Source organism: Festucalex cinctus, chromosome 5 (assembly GCF_051991245.1).
Source record: "Festucalex cinctus isolate MCC-2025b chromosome 5, RoL_Fcin_1.0, whole genome shotgun sequence".
Lineage (NCBI taxonomy): Eukaryota > Metazoa > Chordata > Actinopteri > Syngnathiformes > Syngnathidae > Festucalex > Festucalex cinctus.
In genome coordinates this window covers 26,261,441-26,276,999 of record NC_135415.1, presented here as the reverse complement: position 1 = coordinate 26,276,999, position 15,559 = coordinate 26,261,441, and the positions used below count along the sequence as shown (strand labels likewise).

The window sequence follows — 15,559 nt, the reverse complement described above, 5'->3', positions numbered from 1 at the left end:
AAAAACACACTCTGGATGTAAAAGTCTCTCTGCAGTCCTTTGTTTTTCTGTCAGGAAAAAAAAGGGCATTACCTCTTCTGCTTAGACTGCTTGAGAGTAGATGAGTGGTTAGCACGTCCGCCTCCCAGTACTGAGGACTCGGGTTCGAGTCCAGGCTCTGGCCTTCCTGGGTGGAGTTTGCATGTTCTCCCCGTGCCTATGTGGGTTTTCTCTGGGTACTCCGGTCTCCTCCAGGATTCCAAAGACATGCATAAAAATAACAATAACCTTATTTATTGATTGATTGAATTTGTATTTCTTCTTCTTCTTCTTCTTCTTCTTCTTCTTCTTCTTCTTATTATTATTATTATTATTATTATTATTATTATTATTATTGTTATTATTATTATTATTATTATTATTATTATTATTATTATTATTATTATTATTATTATTATTGTTATTATCATCATCATCATTATTATTATTATTATCATTATTATTATTATTATTATTATTTATTAATTAATTAATTATCTGGTGTATTAACCTTATTTATTGATTGATTGAATTTTTTATTTTATTTTTATTATTATTATCATTAATTCACTCTCTGGTGTAATAACCTTATTTATTGATTGATTGAATTTTATTTTGTATTATAATAATAATAATAATAATTATTATTATTATTATTATTATTATTATTATTATTATTATTATTATTATTATTATTATTAATTCAATTTCTGGTGTAATCTTATTTATTGATTGATTGAATTTTTATTTTTTTATTTTTTTTTATTATTATTATTAATTCAATCTCTGGTGTCATAACCTTATTTATTGATTGACTGAATTATTTTTTATTTTATGATCTGTTCTTATTGATGCTGGATATGTACATTTCCCAGAGGGAGCCATCCCAAAGGGATCAATAAAGTCAAGTCTAAGTATAAGTCTTAATTGGGTGCTCCAAATTGTCCCTAGGTGTGCTTGTGAGTGTGAATGGTTGTTCGTCTCTGTGTGCCCTGCGATTGGCTGGCAACCGGTTCAGGGTGTCAAGCGTACACCCGCCTAGCAAGCGGTTCAGAAAATGGATGGATGGATAAGCCCATATGAGTTATGTATTACTGTACTGTACTTCTATTTCGTCAGCCCTGTTGAATGGGTGAGTGACTCAATCCATGTCATATGAATCAAGCCTTTACATCGGCATACGGAACAGAGACTTTGGTTTTGAGTAGATAGAGACGTGTGGTTTCCTCACGGTCATTTCCACTTCTTTCCCCTTCCACTAGCATATACACAATCAGGCAAGTGCCTGTCGAGTAGCGATACAAAGAACTCAGTGTGTGAATGTGTAGGTGAAGAAAAGAGCGACAGGAACAATGTTTATACAGTAGGTTTGTGTCAAACCAAACACAGACACCACGACTCCTGGCTTAACAGATGGTGAAAAGACCTCACAATATGGCTTTTCTTTTCTCAACATTGGATTTCAAAGTTTTAGTTGGTTTAGGGAATGCAGACTTTGTGATTAGTTGCATTTGAGTTGTTACATAACTAAAACACAGTGTGACCCAAACAAGCGAAAATCTGCTTTTTTTTTTTTTTTTTTTTTTTTTTTTTTTTTTTTGAGAGCTCAGAATTGTTCATTCGGTAGTCTTACCGATTCAACGTCTTATCAACATTGCTCTTTTGTGTGTGTGTGTGTGTGTGTGTGCGTGCGTTTGCGTGTGTGCGTGCGTGCGTGCAAATACGTATAAATTTATACTCATTAATTCACCTAAAGCCTTATAAATATCCCATTACCCTTCGCCTTAACCAGGTACTTCAGAATCTTGCCAGAGTCGTGAAGTTTAAATGGCCAGGAGACCAGAGAAAAGGTCAGAAAAAAATAAAGAGAAAAGAAAGATAAATCAAAGTGAAATCCAGCACTGACCAAACACTTCCTGCCTTCCCCATGATTACAAAATCAAAGTCTTACGCCAACCCCGGAAGCCTCTAAATTCCAGCAAATTTAGCGAGATCTCAAGAGACCAGAGGAAAAACTAAAGAGAGGAAGGAGGGAAGGATCGATAAGGCAGAGTGAAAGAGAGCGAAAATCAGCTTTGAGACAGTGTCGTAGGTGTCTAGTTAATCCAAGAAAATAAAATACTGGCAATTGGGACCAATCCTTTATGGTAAAGAAGATATTTTGGGCTCAAGTTTTCCATGTCGCCACAAACATGTTTCCACACCAGACACCACCTGGTTCAGTTGAACTTCCTTCAAGGGTCTGGTTTTGATCCACGTTGATTGAATGTAGAAGTAATTTGAGCTCCTGCTAATTCAAAACAGTTTTTGCTCTCCTCCACTTTCCACCTTTTTTGTGTCACAAATTCACGTGAACCTGAAAAACGACCACTTGACGGCAATTGAAAAGAGTGGACGGCATTACATTGTTAAGAGCACCGAGCCATGGCCTGATTGAGCGCTTCTAACACAGACGCTGTGATGACATGTCAACCAGAGCCTGGATTGATTGCACAGCTACTTTGCTGTACCGTTTGCCTGCACCATCTGTTTCAAGCTCCTATCTCACACAATTTTCCATTATTGGGAAAGCATTTTTAAAAGTGAATGGTGAAATATTGTGCTATATTGTTTCCATTCTCTTCACTTGCCAACATTAATATATATATATATATATTTTTTTTTTTACCACTTCTACACATGACCTAGTAATAAAAAAACATACCGGTAATTCACAACCAAAATACAAAAATTCTCAATTCTCTTAAAAGTTTCCTTTTAAGACGTGAACAATCATATTTATGCAATAACAACAATAACATCATTTTTTTTTCTTGCTTTATTATAATTTTATCGGTCATCTAACGGGCCAATCGGGTTGACAGATTCACAATGACATTATATACATACATATATATATAAATTATCTGTATTCAGAGTGGTTATGGCAAAAACCGGAAGTGGGTGTGGCTTAACAACATGGGTGTGGTTTACATCAATACATTACTGTTTTGTTTTTTTGTTGTTGTTTTTTTTAGTATGAAGTTGAAAAAACAAAACAGAGTATAAGTGCAGTTATTTAGCTTATATGTGCAAGTTTATGTTATTTTTTTTCCTATGCTGTTGTTTTTTTCCTGTGCTTAGATATTTTTATTTATGTATTTATTTATTCATTTTTACTTCTCCTTCCTATTCCCTTTTGAACATTTAAACTGTATTTAGTGATGACAATGTAACTCTTCTTTTAAATCTTTTTTATTTTGAATTACAATATTTCTGTTACTGGTATATATGTTCAACACAAAAAATACATATTAGTAATATTTTCTATAGTTAGAGCAGGGTTTTTTAAGATCTATGTTGTTGTGTGAATGTTTTTGTGATAAAGCCAATGTAAGCATTTCATTGAATTAGTCTCTGGAGTTTTTCCTAAATTAGAAGCTATTGCCTCTATGGGGATCTGATCATATAATGTAATATAATAAATTTATGAAGTCGTGCCGTATGCTGGGTGATATAAAAGATTATTGTGCTATTGGATATTTGAGGCTTTGGAACATCTCAATTAGTTTACACCTTGATCACTGTCATATAAACTATTATTGTTGATGTAGTCCTTTTGACTTTTATGAGCTGGATTCACACAAAAAAAAAATGCTTTACAAAAGCGCAGAGATTTTGAAAATGATTTGAATAGACACTAAAAGGGTTGACTATTTCAGGAGTGCTAAGTTTCGCTCATGATTTTATCAGCCCAAACTTTGTATGGAAGAAAAAAAAATAGAGATCAGAGACCAAAAAAAAAGAAGCACAATTAAATGAATTTTCTCCAGATTCTCACACATTCCAAAATATGTACAACATTATATTGTGTGAATGGCTGTTTTTCCTGATATGCTCTGCGATTGACACGGTGTACCCTGCCTCTCACCAGTCAGTTAGGAAAGGTGGCATAGGTATACATACATCTAGTATGTAATGTGACTGACAGGTAACCTTTTTAAGGTGCACACTACTTCTTGACGCCTTTTAGTATTCATGAGTGCTCGAGAATTTATGAGCAGTTACTCCAATAACTGCCTTTGTAAGTGATACCACCTCAGAGTGTGGAGACATATTACAAGAAAATGACCAGTAACTGATCCTGCTGTCAAAGCACCTGCAGTCCATAAACACGCAGGATTTAGATGAGGTCCGTCTTGAGGCGTGCTATAAATCACATTTATAAGAACCTTGAGGTTAGAATGTAGATATTGGGACATTGTTCCCCGCCTGTGGCAATGAGACACACATTGTGTTATGTTACATGAAGACCTGCATGAAAATGACATGCACGTTTTCCACCAACAAAAGTTGAGCTTATCGATAAATGTATTTTTTAGATTAAATTCAAACTACACTAATGGAATCAACAATATATTTGGTGCAATATTTTCGTGCCCAAGTCTGGAGCAAAGCGCAGTCCAGCTGTGCGCATGGGTGGAGTTGTCTTTCTTTTGTTATTTTTCAGATTAAATAGGACAGTTTGCGCCGTCGTGCGTTATTGTGGGGTGGGATGCAGCTGTGTCTCCCCCCTCAATCCCATCAAAATCAGGGCAGTGGAAGCGCACACAGTGCTTACATTGCGAAAGCAGAAATGGACGGGCTGGGGTCCGTGCATGAAATTGGTGCGCACAATGGGGCATATTCACTAAGAATGCGCTGCGTCCGGTAATAGCGCGAAATATTGCACCACAACTGCACCCGCAGTCTGCGCTCGCTTACCCACCTATTCACTAAGGATATTGCTCTAATCATATACCGGCGCAAACACAAAACTGACAGCTTGGAGCAAATTTGCACCTGATTGACCACACATGGCAACGGATTTGCGCCAACAACATGGTTGCTATAGTAACAGTTGCGAGAAAGGTGACATTATCAGAAAGCGAGGTTGGACCGAGAGTAAGCGTTTAGAGCGCCATTAAGCTGTACAGAGCAGAGAGAACGACAACGACGTCATTCGTTCATAAAGTACAAATTATTGATGTGATCGTTTTTAAAAAATATATTTTCAGAAGTTAGCGTGGGCGTAAAGTATGCATCTAGCACGTAAGAATGATCGTAAAAATGCCTCCCCGCCATTGCCGATCAACCCGGGTTATGTTATATGTCCTAAACTAACACGGAAATATTTCCCCCTCCCCCTCTCTCTCTTTCTCTCCTCTCTGCATGAACAGCCAGAGAGCGACGTGCACCGTGCCTTGCACTGCTGTCATGATCCCGGGATCGAGGTTGCGACAGGTTAATACATGCTTTCCAAAAACCTTATTTGAGTCACGCAAACTCGGTGTGGCTATTTGTGCGGGCGTTAGTGAATTAGACGCTGCATATCAATGAGTCTCATTTGCATTGGGGTGAGCATATTTTGCGTCAAATGAATGCAAATTACCTAATTTACATACATGCAAATAACACCGGCACACCGTGACGCAATCTGTTCGGCAGCGCACTTAGTGACGGATTTCCCCATCTGCGCGTGTTTCATGAATTAGGCGTTCCCAGATTGCTCCATTTTTACCGGTTAGCATGGTGCAAAGGCGACGCAAACTTTTAGTGATTAGGCAACAATGTACGTTTAGACTTGTAAACCTTCTTGAACCCTCGATCGTGCATCTGTGTGTGACAAGTGGTGATACTTTTAAGATGATAATTCATTCAATAATCTGATTTCGACAACAATTCAGAGGGATTGTCCAGGATTGGGCAGTTGTCATATTTATTGATGAAATACGATCAACATGGATGGGAGAGTTACTTTAAAAATGTATTCCGATGCAGCTACTAGTTACCTAAAATGTAATTAGTAACGTAATCCAAATGCCATAATATTAAAGTATTAATGTAACGTGAACACTTTTATTTAGTTTTGGATTACTCCAATACCAAATATGTTGAAAAATTCAAACAAACAAAAAAAATCAATGTGACATATATTTTGATGTATTTGTCTGCTCTGTCTGATGGCTGCTTAATATGCATTGTTTGGGAATTTAAAATGGGCTTTCATAGTTGTCTGAATACAGTATGTACATAACCCGTCTGTATGTGGCCTCAACAATTACAAGAACTTCATTAGAATAATGACATCAGTTTTGCTGCATTTAGATACGATGGAACAAACAAGACTATCTGTTTGGATCGTGGTAGAGAAACCATAGTGGGTGTAATGACAGCAAACAGCAGGCAGACTGGCAGATTGCTCTGACACACTGGGTCACTGGCATGGTAGCCTGCCGTACGACCTTCAACACATCATCATTTGGCCATGAACCAGGCTGAGGGCAAGTAGGGGAGCGTTTCAACTGCTACTTAGTGAGGCTACTGCATTGTAGAGGCGAGTCTACTCTGTCACCAAGTTTGTTTCAAGTGTTTGCTGGTTGAGTGCATCTCAATGTACTTACATAGTATCTTAACTCTTTAATGCAAACCAACGAAAAGTACATTTTTCAACTGAGAAAAATAAATTAATTAAAGGCGCAGTCTGACGGTTCCACTCAGGAAAATGCACTTTTTAAATACAGGATTTAAACAAACAAACTACTTCTCAATTTACAGATCTGGGCTTTTCTTAACATGTGGGGGTGATTTTGTCCTAAACCCCCACACCCCCAGCCTGTATTTTGCCATTTTGTGTTTGTTTTGTAAACAGCGGGACGTTTCTGTGGAAAGACAGTGTAAAATTTATTATTTGAAAGCACACACGGATTTTTTTTTCACTCACTCACTCACTCACTCACTCACTCACTCACTCAGTGAGTGAAAAAATTAATAATAATCCGTGCGTGCTTTCAAATTGCCGCGGGAGTGACGTCACGCAGTCGACCCGGCCCCGTTTGCGACACGCCACCCCCCGCTCTGCGATTGGTTGGAGGGTTGTAAATACTGTCTTTCCACAGAAACGTCCCGCTGTTTACAAAACAAACACAAAATGACAAAATACAGGCTGGGTGGGGGGTGGGGGTTTAGGACAAAATTACCACCAAAGATTAACATAAACCCAGATGTGTAGACTGAGAGAAAGTTAAAGTGTGTACATTCTGTATTTAAAAAGTGCATTTTCCTGAGTGAAATCGGCATACTGGGCCTTTAATGAATGACTATGATTTATAAAAACAAAACAAAAAGACCGGTTCCAAACATCCAAACCATGTTGCCCTGAAAAAGACTATTAAAAGGATATAGATCTAACTTGAACGGGGAACATTATCGCTTCACAAGTGTCACTCAGCAGCCGGCAAGTGCTGTTCTAGAGTGATGGCAGTCTGAATAATGCAGCCATTTATTCAGTGTGAATGAGGAGGAGTTGGCACTACTTTAGCTCTATTGGCAGACTATCCTGAGACAGAGTGCCACCTTCTCTTTGGGGGAGCAAAAAGGGCGGAAAAAGTGATGGGAAACAGAGTCTTCCTTCAGAAGGACAAGAGAAAGGGGGGCAAGGCAAATTCATTCATTCCAGTCCTCAGGTTACAATATTTGCTGGCAAGTAAAGACATCCAGACAGAGTTGAATTGGAACTAAGATGGCTGAAGACGTAATCTGGTCACCGCTTGTGCTGTTAGGATAATGGACAAAGAGAAGAATGGCATTGTTCTTGTTTTTAAATACATTTCCACCTACGGTACTAATACAAAAATAAACACCAACTGACTAAGTTAAAATCTTGCTCATGCCTAGATCAAGAAAGAGCTGGGCACCAAATGAGATACAAGTTTTGCTAGCAAGCACGAACGCTTTGGATGCTTAGATGAGGTTGAGATTATGGGTCACACAAGGCTGGTTTTAGCCTGAAAGGACTTTCTTGACTTTCTTGAAAGGAAATCCCTGCTTCGAGCAAATCTCGGAAAAAAATGTTGTTACTCCCAGGCCAGGGGTAACAAAGACTGGGATACTATTGGTCTCCTAACTAGGTCACTAGATCAAGTCAAGCGAGAGCCAGGAAGCAAGAGATGGCTGAATGCAGTGGCACAAACCACTCACCCACGCCACCACCCCAACCGCCACGACAAATACCGCCCTCAACACACACACACGACAGGAGACCTTGTTTAAGAGGTGGCACAGAAAACTGTGAAGGGAAATCGTTGCTCAGCCATGCAACCTGGCTAATTTAAAACATCTGCACTCAGTGATGTGCAATGGATGACACACACTGCCCAACTTTTGGGAACGGAACAGCCCTTAATGTCACTACACAATTAGCAATGTTAAAATGGCTTGGAAAAAGTTGAACTTATTAAACCAACTGGATGATGGAATTTCTGCCTAAGAGTTCCGTTCATGAATCTAAGACACATCATATAGCAATTCCCGGATACCTTGCAATTATGATACCTAAACGCAGCAGAGGGATGAAAATATGGATAGATGCTTGGAAAGTGATGTGACGCAATAGCCATGACGTCATTGAAGTAGCTTTGGGGGTTTTTGTGTGTGTGAAAAAGTCCAGTATTCTTGAACTGATTATTATTATTATTATTATTATTAGTAGTAGTAGTAGTAGTAGTAGTAGTAGTAGTAGTAGTAGTAGTAGTAGTAGTAGTAGTGATTATTAGTGGTTATTATTATTATTATTATTATTATTATTATTATTATTATTATTATTATTATTATTATTATTATTATTATTATTGTTGTTGTTGTTGTTGTTGTTCTTGTTCTTACCTCTATTATGTCTGCATCACTGTCAGATGGCCTGGGTTCGAATCTGAGCTCGTGCTTTTCGTGTTTTAAACAAACATGGCACATAGGATTTGCTTCCTTGTAACTGTAACCGGTGAACATTTACCTTGGACAAATTTAAATGTTAAAGTAGTAGTGTTGCTGTTAACTCATGTACAAAATTCATAGATGTGTAAATGTTTTTCTTAAAAAAATAAAAATAAATAAATCTTGGAGCGCTGAAAGGTGACCTAACAGACCTCCCGTTCTCGTTGGAGAGGTTGTGACTTGGGGAGTTGGCCTTTTAGGGATCAATAATCTAAAAATTAAACTGAATAATATTTCTTCACACACAATCTGATTTAGTATGCATATTTGATTAGTGGCAAACACTGCTGCACATAAACCATCCTCCCAAAAATGATTTACTGTACTACAAATAGAATACAGCATTGCACTTGTTTAAGTAAAGTTACAAACACATTTTCCTAAAAGAGGCTCTTTTTTTTTTCTTTTTTAAGAGGAAACTAAAAGCTTTCAACTGCAATGGTTTTATTAATGTGTGCTTGATTTTCCATGTTTTTGTATTATTATATAATTAGACTATCATGAATATATTATCACAACGATACTGCTGAGTTTCATGTTCATGTAGTTAATAGTTGAGTCATCCATTGGTTTGCAAAGTAGTCTAAGGATTTTAGTTATGGGTTATTAGGTCTCGGAGAGTCAAAAGGGCTTTCTTCAGTAACCTTGAAGTCTGCCAACAAAAACGATTCTCACAGTCATTTGTGGCTATGGAAGATTTTGCTTTATCCTGGAAAATACTTTCACTTCCACTAATCGTAAAACCAGAAACGTTTTCATCATGGGATAAGGCAGAATTTCCGAAGAGCTTGATCCCAAAAAGTCTTTGGTTTTGACTGCTGCGCGAAGTCTTTTTATCATTTTATAATAAATGTGAAGTACAATCATCTAATGAGACCCATTGTGTGATTATTTATAAGTTCAATTGGCTAAAATTGCACTCAGAATAATAAAGTGGCGGCGTAGATCCCCTCGATGAATGCCATTAACCCATCAGCCTTCAGTTTACGGGGAGCCTGACTGAGATCAAAGCTGAGTTGATGGAAAGCAGAGCTTAGAACTTATGCCGCATCTTCTAAAGACGTAAGCATATGCGTGCTGTCTGCTGAGCCAATACTGTCACCCCCCAAGGCCTACCCTCAAACTTGGAGGCACGCGAAGGTAACGCACTCTCCAATCAACTGGCTGCGAGGGTCCTGGCACTCGAGAATGGCCACGGTTTCCTCTGCCTGAAGCTATTTCCCAAGCTTTGTTGTGCCCGTTATCTTGGGTTGCAGATAATCCTGTATTTTGCCGCTTGGATCACAGCTGCTTCCCCAGAAGTCTACCACCAGCTCAGTATGCATGTTAAACTCATTACATATTCAAAAGGAAACTAAATCTCCTGCATATCTCGTTGCTGGAGGGCGTGGGCACGAGTGCTTGCCTGTGTGTGCGCTCGTGTGGTAGGGAGAGCTTTGGTCGAATCCATTTTCAAACTGGCTCGGTTTACCGTTTTCATCCTACGTTTCATCTTCCTTCCTTACCACGGAAAACCGATCGACCCCAAACTTTATTTTGTCTTGTTTGTTGTTGATTGGACTGCTGTACCATAGCAACACAAATAGTAATATGCAGATGTGTCTGTTGCCCTTGGAAACACTGGAGACGTATCTAGATGTGAACAAAATATGAGGTGTGTCAGAAAGGTTCCAGGACGGATGTCACACAAGATATATTGCAATTCAAAACTACAAACTGCAAGTTTTTCCCTTCCAAGTAGTCCTCACATGACCTTCTTCCTTGCCATGTCTTGATGCACTCTTTGCAGAATCCTCTGCTGCTCCCATGATATCATCCGCTTTTTCAAAACGGGTCCCTGAAAAGACCCACTTGAGCTTGAGAAAATAAAAAAGGGGTGGAATCACAGTGGGGAGATCCAGCAAAGCGACGGTCTTCTCACCAGGAAGTGTCGGATGCTCAGGGCATTGTGAGTTGTCCTACTATAACTTTCGTCTTTTCTTGTGGACTGAAAAGCAACATGATCTCTTAGTTGATGTGCTTGTTTGATCATTTGGCCAACATTGAAAGGGAAGAAGTCGCTTTTTGTTGTTGTAGGTTTGATATTTCTTTTGTATAACCGGTCCTGGAACTTTGCAGAAATGCACCCATAAGGGAGCTAACTGATCTAACAGGAATAACATTTAAAAATGGAACCACCAAAATTGACCATAATCCATTCTAAGATATTGGTCGACATTCAGTTTGGTGTAATTTCAAAACAATATTTTCAACCAATTCCACTTTTCAATTAATGTAATTAATAGTTTTTCCCACAAAAGTTTTTCTATGGAAGTATGCTGGCAAGTTGTCTCCTTGGGCACTGTTTTCTTAGACAGCACACATGCGCTCAGGTCTTGATTTTGGTGCGAGTGCAAGACTCATTTATAATGTTTGGGCACACCGAAGGCATTTTCTTTCTGATTCCCCTGGTGCACCTGACAATTTGGTGGCTTAAAGTACATTAAACTTTAGACCAGCTATAGGGAGGTCTAAGTTGTGGCACAGGTGGTGTAAAGAATCTTTGAATTTGATCAAGGTGCAGGCAGACAGATTCTGAGTTCCGTGGATATGTGTGGTGGACGTCATCGTATCTCATGAAGTGTGATCAATACATTGAACGTATCACCATCATCATCATCATCATCATCATCATCATCACTAGGGGTGTGCTCAAAAAATCGTTACAGCAATATATCGTTGCGGGCCTCATTACAATACGCGTATCGATACGCAGGTGTCAGAATCGATATTGTTCATTAACTTTAAATAGGCAGCTTGCATTGTACCTAAAAAAAAAAAAAAAAAACAGCAGCGTCTTTGAAGTTTATTGCCTTCAATTAATGCAAAAATAGCTCACCAGTGATTGGACACTGTGTCTTGCTAAGAAAAATGAAAGCAGAGGAAGAATATCAACATTTATTTACTTATAAACTTAACATGGCACGTGTTTTAATGTACCAATTTTCATATGTTTTGTTTAACACATTCATTGCCAGACCAGCAAAAAAAAAAAAAAATGGATGATTTGACGGTTTTTTCCGTCAATGGCAGTGAATGAGTTAAAAACGAAATAGAATGTGTTACATGGGGAAAAAATGCTGTTTTTTATTTCCCCAAATATTTCAAATAAGCACATTTTAGAGCTGTCATTTTAATACTTTGATATTGTTGCTCAAATTGGCCCATGCCTATTCAATAAGTTTCCCGGTGTGTCTGTGAAAGCTGCTCCTTGCTCTGCAATGCGTGCACATTTAGACCAGGTATGCCACTTGGTGGTGAACCAGAAGAGCTGGAATATTTTTTGTTGGCATAACAAACATATCCTTTAGGTCTACATATGACTGTTATTATAAAATGCAAGAAAATTAATGTAATATATCGGGATACGTATCGCCTTGAAGATCAAGTATTGGGATACATATGTATCGCGATACGTATCGTATCGTGACCCCTGTATCGTGATACGAATCGTATAGTGAGGTAGGCGGCAATACCCAGCCCTAATCATCACCATCTATTCTTTATTCTATTTTTAAAATCACTCTCCTCACAACTATACGGGGTTTCACATACAGAGATGTGAGATGTCTCATTTGATTGTTATAGTATGCTGTATGACATGTTCATATTGACTGTGTAATGACACACTGAGTGTTATAAAGCTGCAGTTATAATTTATAAAACAGTGGACTGAAACATGCTAAGTGGTATATACAGCTAAGTGTTCCTGTTGCTAATCTAATGCGCTTGTTGTCATGAGTGGCTCAGCCGGTGTCTGTTGATCTAACAGCAAGTCTTCATCTCCACAGCCTCCCCCCTAATCCTGTCCCCAGACAGACTGATGCCAGATCAGCGGACTTCAGGCTGGAGGGACCCCCGTCTCACTAAAAACCATAATAATGCTCACTAGTCAATATTCACCCCCCATAAGTTGCAGCTCTAAAATACATTTGTCATGCTACTTTTCTGCTATTCATTCACATCATCAAGCAAAATTATGTTGGAAATTAATTCAGCAGTATCTGGCCTTTTATCAAAATGAGAATAGCATAAAGACATCTGAATATGGCCTCCAAATAAATGAATTGGATTCAATGTGAACACTTTTGGAATTCACCATTCAAAGTGTCCTTATTTTATGACTCATCGCACAGATGAGCAGAAAAAATCAACTCAAAACTTTTGAACAGTACAACATATACTTCCCCAGAAAATCCATCACTTGAATGAAATTCATATTTTCATCATCGCCTGACGATCAAGAAACTCCAAACAAGGACCTATAGAGGACTTTCGTCAGGGTAGAATTGATGTGAAGGTTGTTGTCATTCCCATGATAACATTCCCAACTTTAAAATAAATTAAAAATGAAGGGGGAAAAAAAAATCAGCAGAAGTGCTATGCTTAATCTCACTGTCATCTGAATTTGCTTTAAGCGCACAGTGTTCGAACAGTGGCACATTCCGCTCATGTTCAAGCGTCTTCGATGCACAAACACTCAAAGCACGCTATAACATAAGATCAATTTCACCTTCTGACCTTTGATATTTACAGGTGCTTAATGGAAACGGAGATGCCGAGACACTGTCGGTTCAAGAAAAAAAAAGATTGCGTGATCAGAATGAAATGATGTCGGGCGCCGCGTTGCTCGAGGAGCAGCGAGCCATCACCGCGACACTTCATCTTGTCACAATGTGTTTTTCCTATCGCTACTTTCGATCATTCGCCGATATTTCCGAGCACTTGAAATCTAAATCGTAACGGTCGCGCATTTTTAGTGAGACAAACGTGACATGGAACACTTTATAATGTATTGTTTCTTCCACTGAGTTTCGAAATAGGTCAAATCCAAAGTGTTTTTTTTTTTTCACACATTGCGTGGGATTCACTGCCATTCCTGTGCATGCTCAGAATCTCTATCGGGTACTCCCCGGAGCTGCCCGCCCCCCCCTTTTGCCCCTCGTCCAATATCATCACAACTCCCTCAACGTATCATCCTCCTGCCACCCCCACATTCTACAATCATTCATTGTCCTATTACAACCGAGAGAGATCTATAAGGAGCTTTTTGGGGATCAATGTCTGTTCCGCAAACTCTGATGCGAACGCCGGTTAGTGCTACAAAAATAGTCTGTATCTGTTACAGCTGCTCAGCGCAAGTCAGCCAGAAGGTAAAGGGGGGTCCGCAGAGGCTTTGATTACACTTACAAAGTCTTTTTAGAAATGCGCTCAGGTCAATAGAAGGCAAACTTGGATCGATGGTGTGCCTGAATCAACAGCCTTGAGGGTTTGTCAACTCGATTCGATTCGGAGGAAAGTGGGTTGATGAGTAAACATGACAGCATCAATATTACATGAGACTGAGCATCTAACGAGTTCCTTCTTTAATGTTTGTAAGGGATCTGGGTCGAATCCTCTTAATACTCGGCATGAAAACCTTTTTTTTTTTTTTTTTTTTCATGACTTAAGCAGCATTGAGAATCTGAATATGAAACGTAGAACGTGTCAAGCACAAATGAGACTAATTATTCCTGAAATTAAAAGCAACAACTATCTCTGTGAAACAGTATTATAACACAAAATAATATCGGCTTCATTCCATAGTCACAAAAGAGAAGCGCCCAACGAAACACTGCAAATGATTTCTTTTTACCCCTCTGGATCCCAAAAGTGAAGCAAGAAGATGTCTACCTTATTTAGAGGGAGTCAGGGCACTCCAGTGGCTGCAGGGTTGTGGTGTGTTTTCCCCAGAGAAGCGAAGCAGATGTCAGCACAGACACCTGCTCGGGCTCAGCCTCCTTCAACGCTGCCTGCTCGGCCCGGGTGTCGCGGGGGTCGCTGCCCTGCCCCAAATTATACCCATCTCTCAGCCCCCTCACATGCTATTGTCTTAAGCACTGCAGCGGATTTATGCACTCATTAATACTTTTCCACACATTTCTCAGCTGTTTGCACGAATCATGTTCACGACAATGGGAATTACAGCTGCTGACTTAGTGCAAAGAAATTCTTTAAGCATTTTGTAGAGAGAGAGAAAAAAAAGCTATGATAGATTTAATCGAAGTAACAAAATTAGTGATAAGCATGAAAAAAAAAAAAAAATCTAAGAAGCTTACAGTCTCTTACCAAACGACTACACGCAGGCTGGAAGGGGGTGTAAGTGTGTGGTGGTGGTGGCTGGCCATCTGTTTGGGATGTTTAATAGTTGGGCTCACATCGACGCCTATATGATTGATTGACAGTTGGGCGGTCCAATCTCCGCCGTTGTAAGTGGCAGAGAGTAAGGATCATCTGGCAGCCTTAACAAGAGCAAATCACGCCAAATGTTGTGTAACTTGCTTGTGGACTGATGCAGGTTCCTCCTTTTAATCGGGCGCCGCTCGGCTAAGGCACGAGGAACGCTGACCTACATTCGTCTTCATCGGAATGACAGATGTCCCCGGTGTCTTTGCGGCAGAGTGGTAGTACGCGCTGAGTCTCTCATGATTACGACGGCACGCTATGCGGCTCAAGTATTCACAGCTTCCACAGCAGGAAATAAAACTCAAATATGTGGTGATCTGTTCTATTAAGCTCAACAATGATACCTTGCACGGAAGCAACACACATGTTTTGGCCACATTTTTTTTTTTTTTTTTTTTTAACATGGGTGTCCTCTTACCATTACAGTTACAGTATTGTACGAACGAGAACAAATCTCGTTTTTAAAGATTTTAGGGACTTTAAAGATCCC

The 15,559-nt window shown here is 39.1% G+C and overlaps 1 protein-coding gene across 3 annotated transcripts in view; it reads right to left on the bottom strand.

Annotated features, from left to right (window-relative positions):
- tncb (tenascin Cb) overlaps window positions 1–14,939 on the bottom strand; it is an 86,584-nt gene extending 71,645 nt beyond the window's left edge. Inside the window, exon 1 of one of the 3 annotated variants that reach the window (XM_077521522.1) lies at window positions 14,518–14,939. The gene's annotated coding sequence lies outside the window, so the exon portion shown is untranslated. The remainder of the gene's footprint in view (window positions 1–14,517) is intronic. The other 2 variants (XM_077521524.1, XM_077521525.1) reach the window with 2 other exon arrangements.
- Window positions 14,940–15,559: the final 620 nt, after the last annotated feature.